Here is a 27,457-nt window from a genome sequence, read left to right as displayed (position 1 = left end):
TGCTCTTTCCACTCCTCCATGATCTTCACCCGCTGTGTTAATGTGTCCCGTTCCTGTAGAAGCTGCTGGAACTGATCAATAGAAACTCCTCCAACCTCATGACCAGTGCTGGGTGTCTGCAGGATTGTCATTAAAGTCTGGCATTTTTGACTTAACGCATCCACTTCCAGGTCTTTTTCTCGAATGATGTGTGACAAATTCCGAATCGTTTCTCTAAACAACTCTAGGCCACTACTTTCTATTCTAGTGGACAGCTTTTGATTTTCCTCTTGCATCCTCTGGAGTTCTGCTTCTTTGGCAGCAAGTCGATCGGTCATTCTGTCATAGTTCCTTTTCAGATGGCTATTCTCCCTTGCCTTCTCATTTAGGACCACCAAGACCTGTTCGCTTTTCAAAGTACACTCTTGCAATTGGCGCTGAAGTTGTTCCACGTGCCCATTCTGGCAGTGAGAAGCTGCAGAGATTTTCCTAGAAAGATCCTGAATTTCCAAATCCTTTTGCTGGATAATTTCAGTGAGTTTCCCAATCTCCTCTTTGGAGAGCCGATCCATCCGTTGATAGTCTCTAAGTTGTTGGCGGTGCCGGTCAGTGAGGTCTGCTAGCTTCTGCCGGTGGGTGTTTTGCAACCCCGCCACCTCCAGCTGATGTTCGTCCAGCTCCCGCTTCTGCCGCTGCTCTAGGTCCCTGATGTGGCTCTTCAGTTTCCACAGTATTTCTGGGTCGGTGGTATTTGGTCCCTGGGTGGAACACTGGCACAACTTCTTCCAATGAGTCACTTCACCCTCCAATGTTTCAATCTCACGGAGGAGTCTACTGATCTGTGTCTGGGTTGAGATGACATCTGCCAAATCCCTGGCATCCCCAGGGAAAGTCCCTTTCCCCAGCACATGTCTCTTAATATCGATGTCCCTGGTCAAAGAGGTCTGGCTGCTGTCCACGGCCCCTAGGGAATGGCCTAGGCCAGAGCCCAGCCTACCAGCCCAGGAGAACATCTGACGGTCATACAACTGTCCTGGTCCGCGGTACAAAAGCGTCCAGCCCAGTCGGACTACCCCGCCAAGTGTCCCAGAACCCCAAGCTGAGCAGGGCTAAGAATCAAAAGCCTACAGAGGTTTCCAGGCAACACCTGCATGCCCCTCCCCCGCCCCCTCCTGTGAGCTCAGGTGTGCCTAAGCCTACAGACGTTTCCAGGCAACGCCTGCATGCCCCTCCCCCACCCCCTCTCCAGAGCTCCCTTGTGCCTAAGCATACAGACCTTTCCAGGCAATGCCTGCATGCCCCTTTCCTACCCCTCTACCCCACCACCCCACCTCCTGCCACTCACTCCCGCGCGCCTCTGCTGGTCAGGTAGCTCCAAACAGCCAAGGCCCTCTGGCCACTGGTCCGGGTCCCTGTCCCCACAGCACATCCCCACAATTTCCCACCCAGGCCTGGGCCCCTTGTCCTCCTTGGTGCCTGTCCTGGGTGTGCCCCTAGTGCATGATCCCGCCTGACTGCACCCAGGGGCCTGCCCCCAGAAAATGCACATGGCCCTCTACTTCCCCCTAAGTGGGATCACAGTACACAAAGTCCTGTGGTATGGTCTTTCCACCGAATAGTACATTTTTCATTCTGGTGTAAATTACAGGGTCACACACATCCATCCAGCTAGGAGAGAGGATCCTCAGAGCACTTCACAGAGGTCTTTATCTGCACAGAGAATGGCCCTCATGAAGACTTTGTGTATTTCCAGCCTCCAGTGGCTCCAGAGTGCCCTGTCCCTTCTTGCCCCATCAGTTCTGCGGGGACAGCTTGGTCGTGATTTGCTCTGGCCGTTCACTGGCCACTGCCCACGCTGCGCCTCTATCACCTCCCACAGCTGTGCGCCTAGACCAGGCAGGTGGTTGGGCAGAATGGTGGACACGCCTGGTCCGCGGGTCCTCCGCCCGCACAGAGTGGCAGGTGTGCAGCAGCAGAGGCCCGATTCCAACCCCCTTGCCAGTCCTGACTGATGCTAGTCCAGGGGATAGGGTTAGGAACCGTGCTGGCAGCTGTCCCGCGGGAGCCCCGAGGCCCACCCCATCGACTGATGGACCACAAAGACCCCCCTGAGCAAGCGCAAGGCTCTGTACAGAGAAACATGGAAGCAACCAGGACTTGCGGGACCTACAGTCTATTCGGTCCTGGTTCTGACACTAACCGGACCCGTCTCATTTCCTGTGAGAGAAGTTAAAACTGTTCTTGGTCATTAACCAAGCAGGTGAGGGATGAAATCAGGGAGCAGCTATGAAAGGCCTTTGTACATATCACTATCACCAGCCTTGCACATCTCTAAACTGTACTGAAGACATTGTCGCTGACAATAAAATCATCATGATTGTGAATAGAGCGGACATGGGGGTCTAGCGCTCACAGTCCCACTGTCAGGATCTTCTGCTCATACAGAGGACATGTTGACAAGGGTTTTTATCAGGAGCCCTGTTGGTAACAGCAGAGGATGAGAAGCCAGGCACCCATCCTTCACCGGGGCCCCGGTGACATCAAGTACATGGCTGACAGCGGCAGCAGGCGCAAGTAGCTGGGGACAGGCGTGGGAGACAGGCGGTCACTGCATCTCCTCCTAATATATTTTTAACATTTTGAACCAGGTGGGCACCTTCACAAATGAAACAATTCGGGAAAGAAGAGGGCGAATGTTCACTTACCTTTAATCTCCAGAAGGTGGTCTCCATCCCAGTCCCAAGATTTAGAATTTGACAATGACATTCTATCTTCTGCAGAAATGCCCTTATCAGCTGACTGACGCCATAGACTCGAGCAAAATATCCTGAGACAGAGACAAGTTATCACTCAGTGAGATCAGAAAGCATCCCTGCAGAGCCCGCCCTAGGAGAGGAGGAAATGAGGATTTGGCTGCTCTTCTTTGGGGTCAGTGATTTTCCTGTGGACTCATGGGAGAAATCAAGACTTTCACACTGTCTTCTTTTTAACTTAAACCTGCTGGAACCAAAGTAACTACAATCTATTTAATGATTTAATGGTGGAAATAAAGATCTTAGAAATAAAAATGTTCCTTGGGGCACCTGGGTGGCTCAGTCGGTAAAGCATCTGCCTTTGGCTCAGGTCAGGATCTGCTCCCTGCTCAGCTGACAGCCTGTTTTTCCCTCTCCCTCTCCAATAAATAAATAAATGAAATCTTTAAAGATTACCATAAAATGTCCTATGATTGTACACAGGAAAGATCTTAATGTTCCTCTTCGAAATACGCTTTTTGTGCCCAGGTGCAAACTACTGAGGACTCAGCTAAACGTCAACATGCGAGATCAAGATGATATAATATTTTGTGGTCAGAATATGGGGCAGATAAATGTCCAAGCAAAGTGAAATAAAATAAAATAAAATAAAGCCGTATTTCTTACCATGTCCCCTTCATCTCCAACCTGTGTGGGTAAAAGTCTCTATGCTTATAAACTGACCTCACGGACCGACTGCAGGAAAGGAAGGCACGAGCAAACATTGCCCCCAAAATGGACTTATTCAGCTCCAGGGTGAGGAGCTTGGGTAAAGGAGATGGTGAATAAAAGGGGGAAAGGAAGATAAAATCTGTGTTCTACAGCCCTGTTGCTTAAAGTGTAACTATCTTAAGAACAAAACCTGAGCAGCATTTAGAAATGTACTGCAATGTGATATAGGAGTTCGGTGTCTATTGATTCTCCTAATAAATCATTTCAGCTTATAGTTTACAGGTTATCTTGCATTTTATTTCTAGGAAATCATTTTTGTTGTATGTTACACAGTATCATTCACAACAGGCTGGATGTTGAAACAAAACCTGAAAAGATGCTCACCACACCCTACTTGGGAAGCACTCTGCACATGCCAGCCCATGCAGAGAAAGAAGGAAGACAGGCTGCTGACTTGCTGCCTCAGGGCACCCAGGTCCCCAGGGCTCCAAGGTGTGGCCCCGCCTCTGGTTATGAAAGCTGCCTCAGGAGCCCAGGACGGAGGCCTCTTAGGCAGGCCTGGTCCCATCTTCCTAAAGCCTGGGTTCACCCTTAGCTCAAAGGAAGGTCCTTGTCCTTATTGTCACTTTAAACTTTCTTTGCATTTCTTACAAAATCTACCCAGAGGCTCTATCTTTTTGGCTAGGATTCTGTGCATGCCCAAGGGCGTGGGGTCATTTGCCTAATTTCTCAATCTGATCGAGAATGGGTCACCCTCCCATCTCAAATCTTTTCATTGCCTTCCTTGATAGAAAGGACTTGCAGAGCCTAATAGTGTTATTATCACTTTAATATGGACAAAAAGGTGATACCTTACCTGGACAGTTCACTGTAAAAGATACTAGAAATGGTTCTTAAGCATATAAAAATGATCCTTAATTTCAGCCCCCAAATAAGAGGAATACAATAACATAAATATACTGTAAGATCACATTTTTCACATAACAGATGAACCACAATGAAAAGGTCCCTGTGCTGGTGAGGATGTTGGGAAATGAGCACTTTCATATGCCACTGGAAAGCGTGAACACTGGAACTCTCTCTTTTGAAGAAGGAACCCCTAAAACCTCAGGCCTCTGGGCTGATGAGGGGACATTGGGAGGGAGGGAGTCACTTGCCTCTGTTAATTCTGGAGGCCTTCTTCTCCTTAGTCTTATACAATGCTGGATGGAAGGGTCATGCCAGTAGCTGAGGCTTACTGCAGACCTAGAAGGGAAGAAACGAGGCAGGTGAGGGGAGGTCAATAGGTTCTGGCCCAGTTCTCAGGAAGCAGGTCAACGAGGACAATCAGCTACCTCCAAAGGTCATCAGAGGCACATTTCAGGCACCATTACAAACCTCAGCAGACTCAGCCATCTGTCTTGGTGCTCACGTACACAGCCCCTCACCGTTCCACCCCTCGCAGGCAGCCGTTTCTTCTCTTTATTTCCTCAGGGGCCTAACTCCCTTCCCAGGACCCTACAGAGCACAGCACCTCACCTCATACCTCACCTAGAAGACCTGCCACCATTTATTCCCTCAGCAAACTCACTGGCAAGAGCCAGTCAGACAACTCTGTTCCACCACAAGTTCTATGTCTATGGGAAAAGAGCTCCAAGATTGTTTCCTAAAACTCACCTGAATGACTTCCTAAGCCTTTCCCCCAGCTCTGTAATAGGTACCAGTTCTTCCACATCCCTTAGGCAGGTCGCAGTGGGAAAACGAGGTACCAATAAACATAATAGCTACAACCTAGAAAATGGTGCAGTAGCCGGAACTCTGATCTACACAACCTGGATAATGCTACGGTAGCCTAAACTCTCCCTGGTGTACACTACAGGGAACCAAAGTTTTAGTGTTCTAAACCAGGAGCTGACGCCCAAATTACCAGTGAAGGTCTTCTGCCAACTGAGGGAACCAGCCTTAGGGAACCAAGAAGTAGCAGAGGGAGCCTTGATCTCTAAGGCCATCTGAAGCCATTTTGACCTTTGCCCTTCAATGAGTATCTTGGGAATTAAAAAACATCTTTACCATTTAAACCAAATGGTATGCGCGGTCAGCTCTTGGTTTCAGCTCAGGTCCCGATCTCAGGGTCCTGGCATCCAGCCTGGCGTTGGACTTCATCTTGAGTGGGGCGTCTGCTTCAGGATTCTCTCTCCCTCTCTCCATAAATATCTGTTTAATGGACACATGTATACACTCGCTAAATCGTTTGACAGGTGAATTGTGTATTATAATATTTTAAAAATGCTGTTATAAGTGAAAACCCAACCCTCCAAAATTTTTAGTAGAAGCTAATTTAGTTTTCAACATATTCTCACAGTTACCAAAGGCAAAAGATTGTATTTTCAAACACAAACTGTAATAGAATTAAAAGGAACTTAAGAGGACAGTTTTCCATTTAAGGTGCATTGTTTAGCAATGTCTAACAGCAGGTATTTCATTCTCATCTACCTGGTCAAAAAAAAAAAAAAATAAAAACAAGCCAAAACACAGTCAATACATTGCTCAGTAAGTATACTCTTGGGCATTTATTCTAAAGAAAGAAAAACCTATTTTCACACCCAAACCTTTACATAAGTGTTTCTAGCAGCTTTATCTGATCATAGCCCAAAACTGAAAACAACTCAAATACCCTACAATGGGTGGATATTATAGCTGAAGAATGTCCACAGCATGGAATACCAACTGAAGAGTAAAAAAGGGATAACTAGTAAAACACACAATTTGAATTCGCCTTAAATAAATTATGATTAAGTGAAAAAAAATCTACTCTTAATGGGTAACATATGTATGATTCCATCTACAAAACCTTCTTGAAATGACAACATCACTGGAGAGAGACCAGATGAGTGGTTGCCAAAGAGGCTGGGAGCAGAGGACAGGACTGTAGGGATTCTTGTGACAGACTTACTCTGTATCTTTACTGTGATGGTGGCATTACAAACTACATGTATGGTAACATTACCTACAACTAATTACGCATACACTCTCTTTCTTTCTCATTTCCTCCACCTGACAACGTCACAGATAGGTCTAAGTAAAACTTGGGAATTTAAATAAAGTCTGGATTGTGTCGGTGTCAAGTTTCTGGATGTGTTACTTTTCCTACAGTCATTCAAGACATTATCACTGGGAAAAACAGGATAAAGGTTATAGGAGATGTGAGATGTCTCTAGTATTTCTTACAACTGCATATAAATCAAGTGTTTCAAGATAAATTTTTTTCAAAGTTAAAAAAAATTTCAACATAGCATATTTACACTGCTACCTCTACAGAATACCAGTAGCTCACATATTCTGAGGCTGCATCACGTTTTAAGTCTTGCAATATATGAATCTTTTTTATGGGGTATAAACCTTCCACACAGCAGAGCAAAGAAAAGTGATTTCAGTCAATCATTAGCTACTGATTCTTAAACACCAGAGAACAAACACAGGAAAGAAATTCAGCACTGAAAACTTCTACATCGAGCTGCAAAAAAACAATCTCTAGAGGTAGAGTTAAATTTTTAACCAAAAACCCTGGAACAATCTCTTCATTCAGAAAGGTATGGTACAGATGAAGCCATGCCTTCGAGATTGTAGGACACACCAAAAGGCATACACTTTATTATTAATTCCAAGTTTACCAAGTTAGTTCAAATCACCAACCTAGGTTCTTAGCACCTTGACACCTTCAACTCCCATCTGATAGGATATCTGGTTAGTGGAAATCTTTTGGGAGCCCGGTTTGTCTCTTAACTCCACATAAAGCATGCAAAGCTATCCCCATTCCACCTGGTGACCTACTGATGGCACCCAGCAAGTCTTCACATGCAATGGACAGCTGCCAGAAAAAGGAAGGCGGAGAGTAAAGGTGGAGAAGCTTTCCTTCCCATTTCAAAGTAAAAAGCAACAGTAAAGGAGCCATCTGAAAACTGTAACATCCTTACATTACTTGAAACTTATAAAAGAAAGAAAATCAAGATGGGCACATACTCTTGTCCTTTTGCACCCTGAAATTACAGGTAACAAGACAAAGAACAGAAAACATAAGAAAAGTGTATAAAGGCACTATGGGACGCCTGGGTGGCTCAGTTGGTTGGACGACTGCCTTCGGCTCAGGGCGTGATCCTGGAGTCCCGGGATCGAGTCCCACATCAGGCTCCCAGCTCCATGGGGAGTCTGCTTCGCTCTCTGACCTTCTCCTCGCTCATGCTCTCTCTCACACTCTCTCTCTCTCAAATAAATAAATAAAATCTTAAAAAAAAAAAAAAGAAAAGTGTATAAAGGCACTAAATGAAAGGAACACCAAAGTTCAAATTATAACTCTGGGAACAATGTTCAGAAGATTATACTTTCTTAACATTCCAACACAGTTAACAAACAGAAGAATTTCAAGCAGCTAACAAACATATGAAAAGAAGTTTATACTTCTGGATAAGGAAAATGTACAGTAAAAGATTTGAATACCATTTACCACCCTCCCATTTTCCACTCTCATTTCTAGACCTGAAATATGATAACCCCAAACTGTTGGTATTCTACAAGAAAATTGGAATTCTGTTTATGTATGCTAGATCCAGTATCAACATGGTTGTATGTCACACAATGCTAAGTCAAACAACAACAACAACAAAAACAAAAAACCCAAGGTGCAAAAAGATATATAAAGCACACCATTTAGACAGATTTTCCAACTAGAAAAAAGGTTTATACAGATGATGAATTCATACAAACATGCACCAAAAAATAGAGAAATATGCAAATGAATGATATAGATCTCCTTCAGTAATGGTGGTTCGGAAAGGCACTAAGGGAGAAAAAGAAGACGTGCTCACTGTTTCAATTCCTGCAAACTGTTCAGTGTTTGAATATTTTAATCAAAACTATACAAATTAGGGACGCTTGGGTGGCTCAGTTGGTTAAGCGGCTGCCTTAGGATCAGGTCATGATCCCAGCATCCTGGGATTGAGTCCCACATCAGGCTCCTTGCTTGGCGGGGAGCCTGCTTCTCCCTCTGCCTCTGCTGCCACTCTGTCTGCCTGTTCTCGCTCTCTCTCTCTCTGGCAAATAAATAAATAAAATCTTAATTGAAAAAAATCTATCCAAATCAAATACACAAAAAAAAGTTAACATTTCTCTCTTTTTTTAAAGGTTTTATTTATTTATTTGACAGACAGAGATCACAAGTAGGCAGAGAAGCAGGCAGATAGAGAGGAAGGGAAGCAGGACCCCTGCTGAGCAGAGAGCCTGATGCGGGACTGGATCCCAGGACCCTGAGATCATGACCTGAGCTGAAGGCAGTGGCTTAACTCACTGAGCCACCCAGGCGCCCCAAAGTTAACATTTCTTAAATTTAGGAAATGAGTATTTCTTTGTCTTTTTCTATTAGTTTAAAAGATTGTCTTTCCAAAGGTTTTAAAAACGGAAAAGTACATTAAGTCAAAGGAAAAAAGAAGATGCAAGTTCTACCAAGAATCAAGAAAAAGACATCATTACAAGTCTTATAGATATTAAAAGGATAAGGGAAACTTACAATTTGTGTATGTGACAGCTTAGAGGAGATGTCTCAAAGAATTTCTCCAATTATCAAAGGTTACATAAGAATAGGTGAAGTAAAAAGACCTATATATATTTAAAATAACTGAGCTGTACTTAAAGACTTCAACAATTAAAACAACAAAACCAAAAGAATACCGCCACCTAGACAACTTCTTTGGTGAATTTCTACCAAAAATTTAAGAAAGAATTCTTCACCAATTCTTCCTTCCCAAAAGAACACACTTTTCAACTCAGTGTTATGAAGTCAGCATTACCAGAACACCAAAAATAAAGACAACACAAGAGAATGATCCAGCTCTATCAAGAATATGGAACCAAAACTCCTTAAGAAATTAGAAAATTGAATCCTGCAATACATAAAAATGGTAACACATAATAAAGAATTGAGTTTATACCAGGAGTGCAAAGTTATTTCATACCTGAAACATGAAAATACTAAAATAAATACAATATTATTGACATATTACCAACAACTGGAAATAAAACATAAAGTACAACTTAACAATAGCATAAAAAAACACATTAACTATTCAGGGATAAATATAAAAAGATATGGAGGAGATCTGTGTGCTACAATATATGAAACACTGATGAGAGAATCAGAGACTTAACTGAGTAAGAGACATACCATGCTTGTAGGTGAGAAAACTTATTAATGTTAAAATCAATTTTCCTCAAAATGACCTGTAGTTATGATACACAACACAGCAGTCGCTAGTAACATGGCTCTTTACATTTGCATTTAATTAAAATCACATAAAATTTAGAATTTGTTTCCTCAATTTTACTAATCACTTTTCAAGTGCTCAAGTCACATGTTGTCCGTCACTGTCATACTGGACAGTGTAGATGGGAAACATTACCCTCATTACAAAAACTTATTGCTACTGGACAGTGCTAGCAACAGAGTCAATGCAATCCCGTCACAATCTCACCAAATTTCACAGAAATGAGGATGGAAAAAGAGGACCTCATATACTCTAAATAAGTAAGTAAGTAAATTTTTAAAAAAATTCTGAAAATTGGAGGGGGAGATGAACTGTGAGAGACTATGGACTCTGAAAAACAATCTGAGGGTTTTGAAGGGGTGGGGCGGTGGGAGGTTGGGGGAGCCTGGTGGTGGGTATTATGGAGGGCAGGTATTGCATGGAGCACTGGGTGTGGTGCATAAACAATGAAATCTATTACACTGAAAAGAAATTAAATAAAAACAAACAAAATTTTAAAGAGGGGCTATACAAAGAGTAAAATTAAAAACTAAAGAGAGGAAGTAAATGAATATTGGCAGTATATCTAAGTCATTTGCCAAGTGCTTTTTTTTTAAAGATTTTATTTATTTATTTGATAGACAAGGATCACAAGTAGGCAGAGAGGCAAAGAGAGAGAGCGGGGGGGAATCAGGCTCCCCGCCGAGCAGGGAGCCTGATGTGGGGACTCGATCCCAGGACCCTGGGATCATGACCTGAGCAAAAGGCATCCGCTTAACCGACTGACCCACCTGGCATCCCCGACTACACATACTCTTGCCAACAAGTTTTAACAGAGAAAACCTTCCTATTCAGAAATTTGGAAATATAGTATAAGTAGCTACTGACATACCCTGGGGGTGGAGGAGTGAGACATTACCAATAAATTATTTTCAATAAACTTTAGACAAGTAATTTGGCATCAAGATATTTCATTATTGCATTAGAAACTGCCAAAACTGACATAAATCACAGCATAACTGGAGGAACCAAGAAATCAATCAGTTCCATGAATTTAACTGCAACCCAGGGTTTAAAATCCCAACCTGCATATGTGTCTACACATACATAATATCCTCAATGTTATATTTTTAAAGCTTTTATCCACAAAGAAATGGCAATAAACAGACACTGTGTATACTGAAACTTTAAAGACACCCTAAAGCACTGAGAAAAAAAAAAACCTATGAAACATCATTACATCGAATTTCACTTAGTCTGGACAGCCACATTCCACAATCCTCACAAATGTTCAATAAAGAAAAAAAAACACTCTAATTGCAGAATTTCATGCTGCTAATATTCACCAAAATCAGAAATGAGTTCTTCATAAAGAATGCTGAGGTGTTCTTTGTACATTTACAGGCTCGGTAGACAAGAAGAGAGGCCCTGGGGTTATCAGGAGTGGTCTATTATGTACTTATAAGTTGGGGAGGAAATAAGTTAGGGATGGTGTCAGTCTCTATGGAATTTAGAAGCAAGTTTCTATGACCTTGAGGGGCTAGCTATTGTTTTGGGGAAAAGGTTATTCATGACCAGTAATTAAACCTTTATGTGAGACCCTTTCGATGTCTACCAGTGGTCCATATGCTTGGGAATGTTTGTCAACACTATCTTGGAGGTTTAGATATAAAGTTTCCAAAGGAATTGTTAAAGTAGACTTATAGGATCCTGGTTGGGGGTAGGGGTCAGTCAGGCTAGGATTTCCTTTTGCCCTTAGCAAAGCCTTAAGGTGGGGGTAGTTGAGTCCCTAGAGGAGGGTCACTCTGCCTGTTTTAAGGGCTTGTCAGTAGGTAAAAAAATTTAATAATTTTTCTTCTGCCTCTGTTTCCCACATCATTCCCCCCTGAACTATGTTGACCCTTAAAACTTTACAGTAGTTGAAGATGGAAGGGCTCATCTTCTGTAACTTCTTCCTGCTGAATAGGGGTGTAGAGTTGTCCCTACCTACTTGGTTCAACATTGATCAGTTGAGGAACGTGTAGGGAAGTTACAAAAGAGGGAGGCAGCTGAATCCAGCGCTGACAGTGAGGAAGTGTCTCTGCGTGGTAAGTATCATCTGTCGTCATGAAGTCATTGCAGCAATGGAGCTCGGCACCAAGCAGAGAAACACTGAACAAGGCAACACATTAAGATTATCAAGGCCGTAAGGATGAGAAAGCCAAAAAGGAGATATTTAATTGTTGGCCACAGTCCTCCTTTAAACCAGGAACTTAACCAATCACTGAGAGAGAGAGAGAGAGAGAGAGAGAGAGAGAGAGAGAGAGAGAGAAGGATCCTGCGGAGCCTCAATCTGGGTATTCTTATCTTTTATTAGTCCCGTGACATTTCTGTGATATTCTGGGATGTACACACATTCTGCTTTGATAATTGCACATGTGTCACCCTATGCTGCTGTCAGGACATCTAAGGCCATCTTATTTTGTAGGACTGCCTTGTGCATCATTGAGACTTCGATAGTAAGTAAGGAGATGCTATTTAGTGAATCACTGAGTGCCTTTGCAGTATATTTATTAAGGGCTTCTACATGCCAAATGAAATCCTCTAGTCCCACAGATGGAGCAAAAATGGATGTGAAGTGATCATACCACTTAAAAACAGATCGTGTCATCTTTGCTTTAAACTGGGAGATTAGCTGGAGTAGTGACGATTATAGTATCACGCCCATGAATCCAGGCAAATCCTAAGGTGCAGCGACCTATCTTCCCTGGAGGAAGCCAGGGCCATAGGTTAGTTCCACATATCTAGTTGGTTCCATCTGAAGCTGTCCATCTAATGCCAGGTCACCTTACCCAATCAGTAGCAAACCTGTCAGTAGCCTGGAGTACTATTATTTCAGAACACATTTCTAATGATAGCCATCCCAGATGTTGTGTGCATTTTGCCCATGTATCATATGTATGATTTCTTTGGTCCTGGCCTAAAACTGCCTTTTGACTGAGCTGTCCGATGGTGGGTAGGACCCACAAATATGTATCCCAAATTTGATATATGCCATCCTTGGTATAGCGATGAGGAGGGTTTTGTAGCTTAGGCTTAGGCCCTAGTTGGTGGGTATTAATTTGTGGGCTTGTAAGGTCAGTTAGGACTTTAATAGTTTGAGAGTATGAAAAAGCTTGGTCATGGGGTCCTGGTGAACTCCATGTTTCAATGAGGATGGCCCAGGAAGAAACATCTGGGTTAGTGATAGAGTTATCCTGGTACATACTGTCTCCATATATTATATCTGAAATATAATCCTGCAGAGAATGCCAATCCGTGCCCTGTAAAGGCAAAACACACCAGGGTAACCTGGATGTACTTGACATAGGCAAAATTCCACATATCCAACAAACTGATTATGCAGTTCAGTATAATGGTGTGCCCACTGTAGAAAGGAACTGTCAGTTAAGATAGGTGAAAGGAAGATAAAGAGAATTACAACCTTCATTTTGGCTTGAAGAGAAGTTTGAGGTCTTCTATGGGCTCACAGGAGTAAGAAGGCACATTCATTTGCTCACTGGGTCCCTGTGAAGGAGGTTAGGGTTTTACTCTAGATATATGCACCCAGGAAGAGTGTCTATCTAGCTTTCCCGCAGTGGGAGTACATAGTATGACCTGATAGGGACCTTTCCATTTTGGATGTAGGCTTTCTGTTGTATGTGACTTCCAATTTTTTTTTTTTAAATAAACAGTGTCCCTGAGATTTACATGGGGTGGGTTTTCAGCTATAATTAAATCAGGTTTGGGGAGTACATGATTAGTATCTTCACTGAGTATCTTATAAGTTAAACCAGCCTCTAGTGAGTATTTAATAAGGCATTATAATCTTCATCCAATGACAGATCAATGGAAAGAGATATTTTATATACATATATATAATAACTCATTACTACATAATAATAATTATGATGATCATTATTATATAATATTATTATGTAATAAGTCAAAAGGGCGGAGTCCTAGAGGTTGTTTTGGAGCAGTTCTCATCGTGAGAAGTCCTATTGGTAGGAGAGTAATTCAATTTTCCTGGGTTTATAGACTAAGCTTAGTAATATGACATTTTAAAGTATGATTCGTTTTTTCTACCTTTCCAGAAGATTGTGGATGCCAGGCTGAATGCAGGAAATATTTAACTTTTTAAGGCTTTGGAAATTGCAAAGTGCTAGTGGGCACTATGGCACACCTAGATTTTCTTACTCTTTTCATGAAAACTACTGTCATCAGTAAACCAACTATCATTTGTATTTTATACAGGGGCATCTTAAATCTGGCCAAATACAGTAAGCAAGATCAGTAACATCTGAACAGTTATGCTCTATAGAGAAGTACAATGGTCAAGGTCATAGTTAAGTTATACAATTGTTTGGGAATCAATTATATTTTCCAGTTGTTTAACCAAGTGCCATGGGCTCTTGTTATAACCCCCCCAGAATAAAAATGCAAGAAGATCCTCTGAATGAGCTATTGTGCAACTTTTCTGAAGTTCACCTCAAATTGTTTAGCTTAGGTAAACAAACATTTAAAGACAATCCAATCTAGAATGTAACCTTCATAAAGGTGTTATTAAAACATAGTTTGTCTCTCTAAAATAACCCTCATTTCCAGAGATAGCCAAATCAGGACTAGTTTATTTGAAAAACAAGTCCAGTTTTAACAAATGTGGCCTAATTATTTATATAAGCTCAGCAAGAACAGTGAGTGATCATATAGATCTTTTAGAATCTGCTTTACTGGAACTTCTTGTAAGGAATTTCTAGGTTGAACTTGTTATAGCCTCTCCAGGCCAGAAGCCAAGCCATGTACTTGCCATCAGACATGCCTGCAATACCTGTCGATTGGGGTGAATTCCTCTTCTTGAGGTCCCCCAGGGTATCCCGAGGTTCCAGCACCTGCCAGGAAGTGACATTCTTTACTCACCTGGTGAGGCTGCTGGGAACACTGGAAGCCAGGTATTGGGCCAACAGTTCCAAGGGGCTTTATGGCTCCAGGTTTCAAAAAGGCAACCTTAGTTCCTTAAAGCTGTCTGGTCATATCTGAGTTGTTCTTTTTGTCTTTCTCAAATAGGGCATTCCAGTCAAAGCCTTGGTAAAATAACCCATGCTTCCCGTGGTGTTCTATTACAAGGAGAACAGATTCTTACTGAACTTATTCAAATGACTGATTGCCATGGAGGAAAACACTTACTGAGACCTTTTGAGTTTTAGAGGGTTCAGATAGAGAGAAAAGGTGAATGTTTTATTTACAAATAAATATTTTTACATTGTTGTAAGTCACGGACCTCTTAAGAAAAAAGTTTCCTTAGTCTGGAAGAGCAAACCTTAGAGTACCAGCAATGGTTAAAAGGACAGCTCCAACAGAGGAGCAGAAGCCATGTTTTCCCGCCAGGAAGGAGGGGTTAAGCAGTCCATGTCAGGCCAAAGAAGAAAGGGAATTTCCCTGAAACAAAGGGAGTTTTGGCAGCTGCCTGGGAATATTCCTCAAAGTCTCCATCTCGAGTTAGACTAACCCCAGTTGGCTCCAGTTATAGCCATTAACACAGACATGAGTAAAGGAGAAGCCCCCACATCTATGAGGAGAAACAGAGAGAGGGAAAGTCAGAGTCCCCTTTCCTAGGGGTGGCCTAGCAACCTGGGTTTTCTAGAAGGCTTATTTACATAATAATCACCCAATATGTCAGGAGGGAGTTGACTAGCTCACTCGTTCAGGCAAACACATTCTGCAAAACGCCCTTAGGTCTGAGTCCTGGTGTAGAGCAATGATGGCTTAGGCATAAACAATGAAGGCACCCTAGGTTCATTCACCCTGTGAAACAGTAAAGACTGAAACCCATCATGGTCTATGTGACATTCCAACACATGGGGTCCTTACCGCCCACTTCCCTAGGAAACGATCCCCGGTTGTGTTATAATTCAATCGGGTACTGCTTTGGGCCATCTTCCAGTGGAGGTCCCATGGCAGGAAGTGGCTAGGCCAGGCATGTGGAGGAGATCACATTAGATCATTCAGGAAGAAACCTCACATGGGAGTCTTAAGAATGGCAGCGGTCCTTCCTGGTGACTTAGATGGCTGTCCCGTGCCCAAGAAAGCCAACTTTATGTAAGAACAGGAATAAAGAGACGACATCAAGTTTCTGGGTCTTATTACCATTCCGGCCAGCGTACTAACTTCCAGCCAAAAATCTGATGTTTTCTTCCCTGTAGATTAGCCACGGGCTAGAGGATTAAAGCCTAAGCAACTGACATGCAAGTGTCCCAATAAGACCATACTCCTTGAAAAGCCCTGAAGTGAGAGTAAAGGAAGGAGCGAGAACAGACTCACCAACTTTGCACCAAAGCTCAGAGTCCAAATGTAAAGACTCACAGACCCAGTTGGACGCCAAATGATGAACTTCTAGAACATAGGTGAGGTTTGGTTGGGTGAGGTCTGGAGCTCAGTACCAAGAAAGGATCCTTGAGGCCTCTCTGGTGCAAAATGGTGATTTATTAAAGTATGGGGACAGGACCTGTGGGCAGGAAGAGATGCTGCCCTGGGGTTCTCAGGAGTGGTCTAGTATATACTTGTAAGGTGGGAAGGGATTAGGGATGGTGTCAGTCTCTAAGGAATTTTGGAAGCAAGGTTTCTAGGACCTTGAGGGGCCATCTATTTTTGGGGGGAAAGGTTATTCACTACTAGTAGTAAAACCTTTTTGTGAGACCCTTTACATGTCTATCAGTAGGCCATATGCTTGGGAATGATCGTCAACACTATCTGGGAGGTTTAGAGATAAAGTTTCCAAAGGAATTGTTAAAGTGCTCACAGGGTCCTGGTGAGGGGTAGGGGGTCGGTCAGGCTAGGACTTCCCTTTGCCCTTAGCAAGCCCTTAAGGTCAGGTAGTTGAGTCCCTAGAGGAGAGTCACTCTGCCTGTTTTAAGGGCTTGTCAGGAGGTAAGGAAATTTAATAATGTTTCTTCTGCCTCTGTTTCCCACATCAGTATGATTTTTATCACAGTATGATAAAATGAATGTAAAACATCTCACTGTGATTTTATACTGATTACATATTGAAATGATAATATTCTGGATATAACTGATTAAACAAACTAAATTTCTTAAAAATGATTTCAACAAAGGACACCAGGGTGGCTCAGTTAATTAAGCTTGAGCTCAGGTTGTGATCTCAGAGTCCTGGGATCAAATTCCACATCCAGCTCTTTGCTTACCAGGGAGCCTGCTTCTCATTTCTGCCTGGTCTGACTCCTCTGCCTGCCCCTCCCCCCTGGATTGTGCATGTGCCCACAGGGGCTCTCTGGCTTGAGAGCACATCTGCTCGAGCTCTCGCTCTCGCTCTTGCTCTCTGACAAAAAATAAATAGAATCTTTAAAAACAATCATTTTGCCTGCTTTTTACTTTCTCAATGTGGTTAATGAAGCTTGAAATTTCATGTGGCCTGCAATGTATATACTTACATTGGACAACACTGGGGAGTCAGAACATCAAACAGGACATTTGTCATACCAAGATCAAAAACCAGCTTTAAATTTACATACACAACATGTTTTAGAGGATAAATATACTCTCCAATCTCAGCTAAGAGCTATTTAAATGCTAACTTGGTGTAACCAATATAAACAAAACTTTACAATCTCAATGTAACTGTTATTTAAATTTCAACACTCCAGAATTAGATTTTTGGGACTTATTATGAATACAGTTTTTCAAACGACATAAGTGATACCAGCTCATCTAAACTATCAACATTATAGAGAAGCATACACACACTCACAAAAGAATCCAAAAGAACCCACCATGCTACTGCTCAGAATATTTTGATCACCCATTACTTCCAGGTAAATGTGTTAAGTGATATGAAATATTAAGGTGGGATCATATGTTTTATCACTTTGAAACTTGTTTTATTCTAATACTTTGAACACTTCCTTTTATTAGATATTCTTTCTAAAACTTCACATTTTACTTTGAAATAATTACAGATTCACAGGGTGTTGCAAAAACAGTATGAAGTCCCATATAATTTCCACCCCATTTCCCAGACAGGGTTGCATCCTCTGGATTACAGGACATCAAAACCAGGAAACTGACATTGGGATGCATGTGTACCATTTTAGGTCACCTTATCACAAGTGTCGATTCAGGTAACAACCACCACAATCAAGATCAGATTTCATCAACACAAAAACATTCCCTCTCAGTACCCCTTTCCAGTCACAACCACCCACCCCACCCCCAACCTCATCAGCCCTAACCCTTCGGTGACTGCTAATCTAACTTTGTGATAACAAAAACGTGAATGGCTGCCTACAGTGTGTGACCTGTACAGATTGGCTTTTTCCACTCAGCATCATGCCCTTGAAATCCACACTAGTTGCTGCATGCATCCAGAGTTTGTTCCTTCTTAATTGCTGAGAAGTATTCCATCTGGTATGGATGTGCCACTCATGTACTGAAGGACATTTGGGTTATTTCCTGTTTTACCATATGAAAAGTAAAGCTGACATTATTAAGACCTGCAAAATATTTGTAACTATTACACAGTTTTGTATCAATTCCCTGACCTCTATGTAGACTGTTTTGTTTGTTTGTTTTTAACTTGCAGCAAGAATTACTCTCAAACTCCACTTTTTGGGCCACAGACCCTTGTGGTCTTAGCAAAAGACCTGCCCCTCATGAAGCATACTACCAACATTTAATGAGTGCATTGGCCAGGCAGCTATTTTTTGTTGTAATAATGATGTAACAAACGAACTTACACAGAAAATGTATATGCAGAGAACACTAATTCCTAGTGCAAATGCTGGGTCACAAGCTAAAAATATTTTTAAAGGAATTGCTACCAACTGGCCTTCAAAAAATCAAAGCAGCTTATCTTAGCCACCAAGGCTGTTACAATGTCCACTTCTTACAAGATGCACTAAGATTTTTGTAGTCTTTAAAATCTGACTTGCCAAAAATATTGTTTTGTATTGAAGTAATAGAAGTTATATATTTCTCATGTTTCTGGACTTGATTTGTCATTCTTTAACTATCTATTCATATTCTTTGGCCAACATTCTATTGAAAGATTAGTTTACTAACCTATCAAACTTGGCTCTAACATACGTTACAAAGAAATAGCCTTTAAAACTACATGTATCTGAAATCCAGCACACATATTAATAGCCCAAGAAAGTATCTGACTTTTCAATGTGGACGATAAAAATTTAGTGGATATGGTTCCCCAATTGATAAGTGCTCTTCTACTACACACAATGTCTTTATTAAGAAATCCCATCTAATTCCAGCTTTAAGTGAAAAAAAAAATGAATGTAGGGATGCCTTGGTGGGCTCAGGCACTTAAGCAACTGAATTCAGCTCCCATCATGATCCCAGGGTCCTGGGATTGAATCCCGCATGGGGCTTCCCGCTTAGCAGGGAGCCTGCTTCTGCCTCTGCCTGCTGCTCTCCCTGCTTGTGCTTCCTCATTCTCCCCCACCTCCCCCGACAAATAAAATCATTTTAATTAATTAATTAATTAATTAATTAATAAAAACGTGAATGGATATCACTTCTCTTAAATTCCGTGTGAAATACGGAATTTACATCAATTTTACATCAATTTTCTGTAACATCAAAACTATCTCCAGTTTCATTAAGAAACATGGCTGGCCTCTCTTTCGCATTTAAGATCATCTAATCAATAGTTCCCAATAGCGCTCTTTAGACCAGCACTAGCAGCACTAACATCACCTAGTAACTTCTAAGAAATAAATGCAAATTCACAGGCCCCACCCAGACCTACTTCATAAAAAAAACCCAGAAGGTGGTGGGTGGAGCCAGAAATCAAGCAATGTGTTTCAACAAGCATTCCAGCGGATTCCGATACATAGGAAAGTTGGAGCACCACAACATTAAACAAATTTAGTAGAAAGACATTAAATCTGGATTGCCTTCCATACTTTTTCTTTTCATGAAAGACTTCAGCAAAGTTAATCACGCCACAGATACTAAGAATCCAGAGACATATTTTCATTCTCCCCCAAAGCAAAACAAAACAAAAAAAAAAAAAAAAAAGAAAACTGGAAACTGGATGTTAGCTTTATTTTCTATAAAAAGGAATCCCTAAAACTATGAAGTGATCACAAAAAAATTTCCTTAGAGAAGAAAAACCCAAAATGAACCACAGAGAACCAACAGGTCAGAACTGATGTCTTTCAAACCAGAGACTCAATCAGTTTTGTATCATACACTGCCTGATACCCCCATTCCTACACGGAACTACAACCTATAGCACGTTCGAAATTCAATGAACTAGCATATTAAACAGCACCTAGAAAAATATAATTATGCAAGTATTTGTGGTCCAGGGAATAAACAAATAAATCGGTCAAATAAAAGTAATTCTGCATGGGCAGAATAAAAGTGACCTGTATGTTGTTTTGTCCCCTAATTTCTTCTAAGCATGTATTACCATCTTCACAACCAAAAGAAAGGAGAATCAGGAATATATGGAATGATACAGGAAAATACCCTACAAGTATATTAGTTATTTTTTAAATTTTACCAATGCGCTGATAATCTCTCTCCTTCATGGGATCAAAATTCAAAAGAGGCTTTGGTAGTACCAGATAAACCGAGTTCCAACCTTCATGTTTATTAAAGTTTGAAACTCAAAGTGAACACATGGCTATTAACCCGGTTACAAGCAGGTGTTATTATGGTAGCTACCTCCTATCCACCTGGGTAAGTGCCCCATTTCCCTCGAAGTAAGACCTTCTGAGCAGGGAGCCCAATGTGGGGCTCAATCCCAGGACCTCAGGATCCTGACCTGAGCCAAAGGCAGTTGCTTAACCAACTGAGCCACCCAGGCACCCCAAGACCAGAGAACTTTATTTTGTTGTTGTTTGTTTGTTTTTAAGATTTTATTTATTTATCTGACAGAGAGAGATCACAAGTAGGCAGAGAGGCAGGCAGAGACAGAGGAAGAAGCAGGCTCCCCGCTGAACAGAGAGCCTGATGCGGGGCTCGATCCCAGGACCCTGGGATCATGACCTGAGCAAAAGGCAGAGGCTTAACCCGCTGAGCCACCCAGGCGCCCCAGAATGGTTTGGTTTTGACTGAAGTTCATTTTAAGCTGAATTTTTATTTCTTGAAACCTGGAATATTCTGGCACTTATGATATTTGACAACTTTTACTTCTAGAAAAGAATGAACAGTGTATAAACCTTCTACCGTACATAGGAAATGTCATCTCTTCTCAGAAAGCAGTCATCAGGTTTATCTTCTCCCTGACTAACCACCAAGTACTCGATAGATTTGAAGATCCAATACAGGCTGATAATACTGGCATTCTACATCCCCTTTAATTACCTGTTCCCCGCAAAAGCAACTTCATCTTAAAATGTATTGCGAATGCTCTTAATATGAATTTTTAAGTAAGATTTTTTTAACATATCCCTTCTACCAGTTTCTTCTCTCAACCAAAGGATCATTTAAATAGTTTTTCTAAACTGAGAGAGGGAGGGAAAGGAAAGCATTATCTAATCCTGTTGAAAAATTAAAATTTCCCTTGTTTACCTTATGATTTCTACTATTCCTGATTTCTGAATAACACTGCAGTTTTCTTGCAGTGTCTTTACTGACAATTCTTCTTGGACACGACAGTCAATCACTGCATAGAAGTGAAATTAAAGCTCAATACGTGGAGTGAATGGTCAAGACTTCCATTTAACAGAATTAATCCACAGTCCTCAACAGAATATACTCTGTGTACAACTTCCAACTTATAGGTATATGAGCACAAGACAACTTACACGATGGACAGCATAACCCCTCCATCGATACCCAACATGTTCTGTTCCCATTCTTAAACTGCCTTTAGACACCAGGTCACGTGCACACCCATCTAGTTCCTCAAAACCGATTTTGCGCATGACAGATCTGCGCTTCCTCAGCAGACTTTTAAGACTTTCTCGGCCACGTAAATAACCAAATGGACACCCAAAAAGGATTAGGAATCATCAGAGTTGTTGCTCAGGTCAATGTGCTCAAGCTCTGAAGTTCCAGACCACTCCAGGAAGTACTTTCAAGGCACTGCCTACAGCATCCAAGACTCAAATTCTGGGTTTAATTTCCAACCCATGGTGAGAAAAACAAAATGAGAAAAAGAGGTATACTACTTTTAAGGACACACTTCATAAAGACAACTTTGCCCTATCCTAGTAACATTACAGACACAGGACTCGAGCCCTAGTATGAAAGCTTATTTATTACATAAAACTTCCAAATGGATGGAACAGTTTTAGGTGGATTCAAACTAAAACTCATCTTCATCTATTCTATACACATTTCCTGAAGCCCTGTCACTGCCAGGCACTGTACTACACAGATAGAAAAATAAAGATGTGAAAAGAGAGGTCCTGCCCTCAGGGGGCACCTGTGTGGCTCAAATCAGTTAAGGGTCAGATGATCAGGATCTCAGGGTCATCAGATGGAGCCTCATGTGGGGCTCAGAGTCTGCATGAAGACTGCTTAAAACTTTCTCTCTCTCTGTCCCCACCCTCCCTCCCTCCCTCTCTCAAAATCATTAGGTTGTTTTGTTTTGTTTTGTTTTTAAAAGGTCCTACCCTCAAAAATGGTAAAATGTAATAGGTGATCCAATAAAACTTCTGTTCAAGTGTTAAATGAATTGTACATGATTTGGAGGGTGAGGTAAGCCAATAAAAATACAATTCAAGTGTCAAAAAGATGAGCTACACCTGACTGGAGTGATGAAAAGGCTTCCTGAGACATCTAGGAGTCCAAACGGTAGTGAGCCAGGACATAGAAGCAAGGGAAAGCATTTCAGAGAACCAGAGGAAGAGAAGGTGTGAAGGTATGGAAATGAGGTCCCATGGTCCCAGCCCAAGACACAAGCAGTTGGCAGGAAACACAGACCCTTATATGTGGAGGGCACATGGGGATTGGTGGCAGTCTGCTTGCACAAATCCTAAAGGAACACGAAAGAACTGAATCAAGAGCCCCTCGAATGCTTGGCATTTGGACTTTATTTCAAAGGCAATGAGAGGGGAACCTGGGTGGATCAGTGGCTTAAAGCTTCTGCCTTCGGCTCAGGGCATGATCCCAGGGTCCTGGGATCCAGCCCCACATCTGGTTCTCTGCTTGGCGGGGAGCCTGCTTCCTCCTCTATCTCTCTCTGCCTGCCTCTCTGTCTACTTGTGATCTCTGTCAAATAAATAAGTAAAATCTTTAAATGAAAAAAAAAAGGCAATAAAAACTGCCACGTAATTTAACTTGACCAAGCAGAGAGAGTTGGATTTGCTTGCCTCGGGCCTGGATGCATAAGGCTGGTGATGGTTATTATACAGTAAATGGTAGTTACCAGCCTGTGGGGCGAAGTGGAAAGGTGTGGATGACCTCTGAAGTGAAGGAAGAGCTTAACAAGGATGGAGGAGGGAACAAACAACTAACTTGTATCGGCCTGCCCAACAAACGACCTCCAAGAATCATTAAATCCCAGATTCAGTAAGGCCTTTCCCAATGTACCCACAGAGACTAACTATCTCTCCCATGGACTCATTTATTCCATGGGCGTGCCTCCCACCACTGAAGACCTTTTTGTCTCACCTTTTCAACATCCGTTCGGTTCCCTGAAAGCAGGCATTTTCTATCCACTTCACCAGTGACTTGAAAGAGCAATGACTGATAGAACTCTACAACTGAGGAGGCAAAAGCTTTCTCCGTTTATGGGCTGTAGAAAAGTTCCACACACCAGGCTTGATCCTTACACTACAGCTGAAAGAAGACACCTGTGTTCAAGGATGCAGGTAATTAAAAGGCACCAAGGAGCTATCCTATTTCTAGGATGTCTAAGGGTCTACACGCAGAGTGGAGCTCTAAAATAGTGTGAGGATGAAACAGCAGCACTGGTAAACTCACAACCACGCACACAAACACGGATGACTCTCCGTAAGGCAGGCCCAGGAGTTCATCCAACTGGATGACTCCACGTACACCAAATTCAGGAACATGCACAACAGCTCCCCAGCAACGGAAGTCAAGAACCGTGGCAGAAGTGAACCTCAAGAGGGTTATCACAGACCCTGGGGTCCTGGGTGTAAAGTCACATGGTGTGTTCCCCTTGTGAAGGTTCCTCAAGCTTTTGGCTTATGATCTGTGCACTTCTCTGTATATATGCTGCAGTTCAAAAAGTTTACTTAAAGGGGTGCCTGGGTGGCTCTGTGGGTTAAGCATCCAACTCCTGACTCTGGCTCAGGTCATGATCTCAGGGTCCTGGGATGGAGCTCTCAGTCTGGCTCCTGGCTCAGTGCAGACTGTACCTGACATTCTCTCTCTGTCCCTCTGCCCTCCCTTGCCCCCACATAGACTCTCTCAAGGAAACAAGTATCTTTAAGAGAATAAATAAGCCTTAAAAACAAACAAATAAACAAACAAACACAAAACTCCCTTTCCTTAGAAAGAAGAAGGGAACTTCCCCATGGGGAGGAAGACAACACAACCAAAAAGGCCCAGGTGACAGAGCCAAAGAGAAACTGAGAGCCAAAAGAATATAGCATGTTTTAGTTCAGACTGCAAAGGAGACATCCAGGGATCCACTATTCCCTGAAGTTCTAACGAATTGAGTTAGTGCTGACCACTTCCTCACCCAGCTGCCGTTTACCAAAATAGTTTTGTTTTTGTTTTTGGTTTTGGTTTTTTTTTTTGTGGGGGGCATAAAGGGAGAGAGAAAGCACACAAGCAGGCAGAGGCAGGCAGAGGTGGAGAGAGAGGCAGGCTCCCCGCCGAGCCAGGAGCCCCATGCGGGACTCCATCCCAGGACCCCAGGATCATGACCTGAGCCGAAAGCAGTGGCTTAACCCACTGAGCCACCCAGGCGTCCCTACCAAAATTGTTTTTATTCATCTTGGAATTTCTTCAGCATTGACTGAAGCACAGGAAGAACCTACGTCACTCAAACCTCCCATCCCAGCAACTAAGAGCATACACTGACAAGTTAGCTGGCCTGGCCTCAGAAAATGGCAGGCAACTAAGGAAAAGCAGACTAGCCTCTATACAAAGGTCTCCATTTTACATTATCCCCAACCCAATGAGCTAAACGGCAAAGCCTACAGTAATAACCTACAGAAGTAACTACCCCTTGCTCCAAAAGAAAGGACATTGTGTGCTGCCCCAAAAGACTAATGTGTACCTTAACACTGTCTAGAAAGACACCCATCACCACTGCAGAAGATCATCAGAAAAGAAACAAACACAAACTGACAATTCAGATTTCAAAAAAATTACACTTTCTTTATCCAACCCCAACCTTTATCTTCAAACACAAGAAAGGAAGAGACATTTGCCGCTCAAGACAGGAAAAGCACAACAACCAGCATAACTGTACCTCCACCACCAAATCGCTCAGGAGAAGAAAACGTAATTCAGGACAGGCAAATTAAAACCATTCTACACATGGTCAAAAGAAAACGTCTAAACTCCTCCAATCCACAGAAAAATCCCTGCTTCCTCTCCTTTTGAGCCCATCCATACCAATAACCCAATGGATACAAGTGGCAAACCAATCCGGCCCGTTAGAAATGAGACAAAAACTTGGACAAATGTCCTCCCACAAGTCGTGCGGTGAACAGGACCCCTTTGCACCCAACACGAAATACACACAACCAAAACCACACATCAACCACCTGCAAATACAAAAAAGCCATCCTCAACAAGTTGGAAAGAGGACCTCAAGGAGAGCCCTCCACCCTCTCCCACACCTTAAGCAACAAAAGTCCTCCCACCAAAGCTAACCCAGATCTTCAAGTACCTGGTGGAGGTGCCTTCCCTCACTTGGCAGAGGCTGCCTATGAAGGCTTCAACGCAGCTTCTGAAGGTGCAGATGCTCAAACCACAAAAGCCTTTCTCTACAGCAGGTTCTCTGGTCATTCTGGCCTTCTGAGGAGTGAGGAGTGGGGGAAAGGGGAGGGAAGAGACAGGGATCCAGTTAAAAAGGTGGAGAAACAGCAAAACACAGGCACTGGTCAGCCCTAGCAACTTCCCAGGCATCCAGTGCTGCAAACTTGGCTCTGAGACTGACCACCCACCCTTTCCAGGGACCGAAACAGGGACCGGGGAGTGCATGGGTTGCCCCCAAGGGCACCCCACAACCTCAGGGCCCAGACCCTGCAACCTCTAACAGGCGGCAGAGATGGCAGCAGCCCCAGAGAGGCCGCGGTGGGCGCGGGGAGCAGGCGGACTTGTGGACTGCAGTGTGGGGCTGTCCGGGGCGAGGGCGGGGGTGCAGCAGAGGAGATGCTGGCTGGATAGGACGGGGCACGCAGAGGCAGCCAGAGGCCAGTGGCGGCGAGTGGGCCGGCTCCTTCCCTCTCTCCTCCCAGGCTGGCTCCCTCCCTCCCTCCTCACCAAGGTAAATCTCCCTTTCCCTGGGAGGAATGGCCAGGGCGGTGGCAGCGGCGGATGGCCGCTGAGGAGCAGGCGCCAGGGCTGCTGCACCAGAGGAGCCAGGCCTGAGCGGGAGCGACCGGGCCCGCTGCCGCCTCAGCCTCCCCCAGCCCCGAGAATCTCCATTTTAGCATCGCTCGCCTCCCTCGGCCCTGGGGAGCCACGGGGACTTGTCGTCGCCAGCCCCTTCTCGCCACCAACCCTCCACCCTCCACCCTCTCAGCTCAGAGCAGGTACCTGGTCGGGCTCTCCTTATCGCGAAAGGACAAGGGTTGTCTGTACCCCCGCCCGCCCACCCCAAAGCCCAAAGTGGCGCCACTGGAAGGAGAAATGCCATCCAGGAATTCCTCCCAAATCTGCCCCCCTCCCTCTCGGCGCCAGTCCTCAGCCCTACCTCTGCCCTTCCTCAGTTGCTGGCCCTCGCTGGAGCTGCCACTGCCGCCGCTTGCGCAGCCCCCACCGCCATCTGCGTTGCTGCCATCTGCGCCGGAGCCGCCTCTTGTGTAGCCAACACCGCTTGTGCAGCCGACGCAATCTGCGCCGACGCCGCTGTCTGCTCCACCGCTGCTGCTGACGCCGCCGCCGCCGCCGCCGCCGCTGCCGCTGCTGGAGCCGTGGACGCCCAAGCGGTTACCGCTTGTGCAGCCCAGCTGTCTGCGCCAATGCCGCTTGCCCGCCCACACCGTCGTCTGTACCGCGGCCGCTGCCGCAGCCAACACCGCCTGCGCCGCCGCCGACAATGCCGCCGCCACCAAAGCCACCGCCATCTGCACCGCCACCGCCTGCGCCGCCCACGCCGCTGTCTGCACCGCCACTGTTACCACTGCCGCCGCCGACTCTGCCGCCGCCGGTACCGTCTGTGCCGCCACCGCCGCTGCCGCCACTTGATTCCCCACGCTGCTTGTGCAGCCCAGGCCGCTTGCGCCGCCGACGCCGTCCCCGCCTGTCCGGCGACGCCGCCACCTGCGCCGCCGCCTCTTCTTCGGCCCACGCCCTCTGCACCGCCTCAGACACCGCTTAAGCCGCGGGCGCATGCCCCGGCTGCGCCGCCGCGGCTACGGAGGCTGATGGCGCTGGTGGCGCAGACAGTGGCGGCGGCGGAAGCGGCGGCGGCGGAAGCGGCTGCGTCAGAGGCGCAAGCGGCCCTGCGGCATAACAGTGGACGCAGACAGCGGCGTTGAGGGCGCCGAGAGGCATAGGGGCGGATGCCTTCAGCTGCACAAGCCGCTTAGGGTCCGAAGGCGTCTGGGGCTCAAGCGGTGGCGGCAGCGGCATAAGCGGTGGCGA

General features: G+C 44.1%; 1 long non-coding RNA gene and 1 other non-coding gene across 2 annotated transcripts; both read right to left on the bottom strand.

The window, feature by feature from the left end:
• Positions 1-4,601: 4,601 nt before the first annotated feature.
• Positions 4,602-26,633, bottom strand: LOC122889825. The gene is made up of 4 exons (XR_006380974.1): positions 26,565-26,633; positions 25,536-25,663; positions 5,493-5,636; positions 4,602-4,688 (listed from the first exon to the last, which is right to left on the bottom strand). It is a non-coding gene; the product is annotated as an uncharacterized LOC122889825 (long non-coding RNA).
• LOC122890790 lies at positions 18,322-18,471 on the bottom strand. Its single transcript, XR_006381212.1, has one exon. It is a non-coding gene; the product is annotated as a small nucleolar RNA SNORA62/SNORA6 family (small nucleolar RNA).
• Positions 26,634-27,457: the final 824 nt, after the last annotated feature.

Source organism: Neovison vison, chromosome 11, assembly GCF_020171115.1.
Source record: "Neovison vison isolate M4711 chromosome 11, ASM_NN_V1, whole genome shotgun sequence".
In the NCBI taxonomy this organism is placed as follows: Eukaryota; Metazoa; Chordata; class Mammalia; order Carnivora; family Mustelidae; genus Neogale; species Neogale vison.
This window is presented reverse-complemented; position numbering and strand designations above follow the sequence as displayed.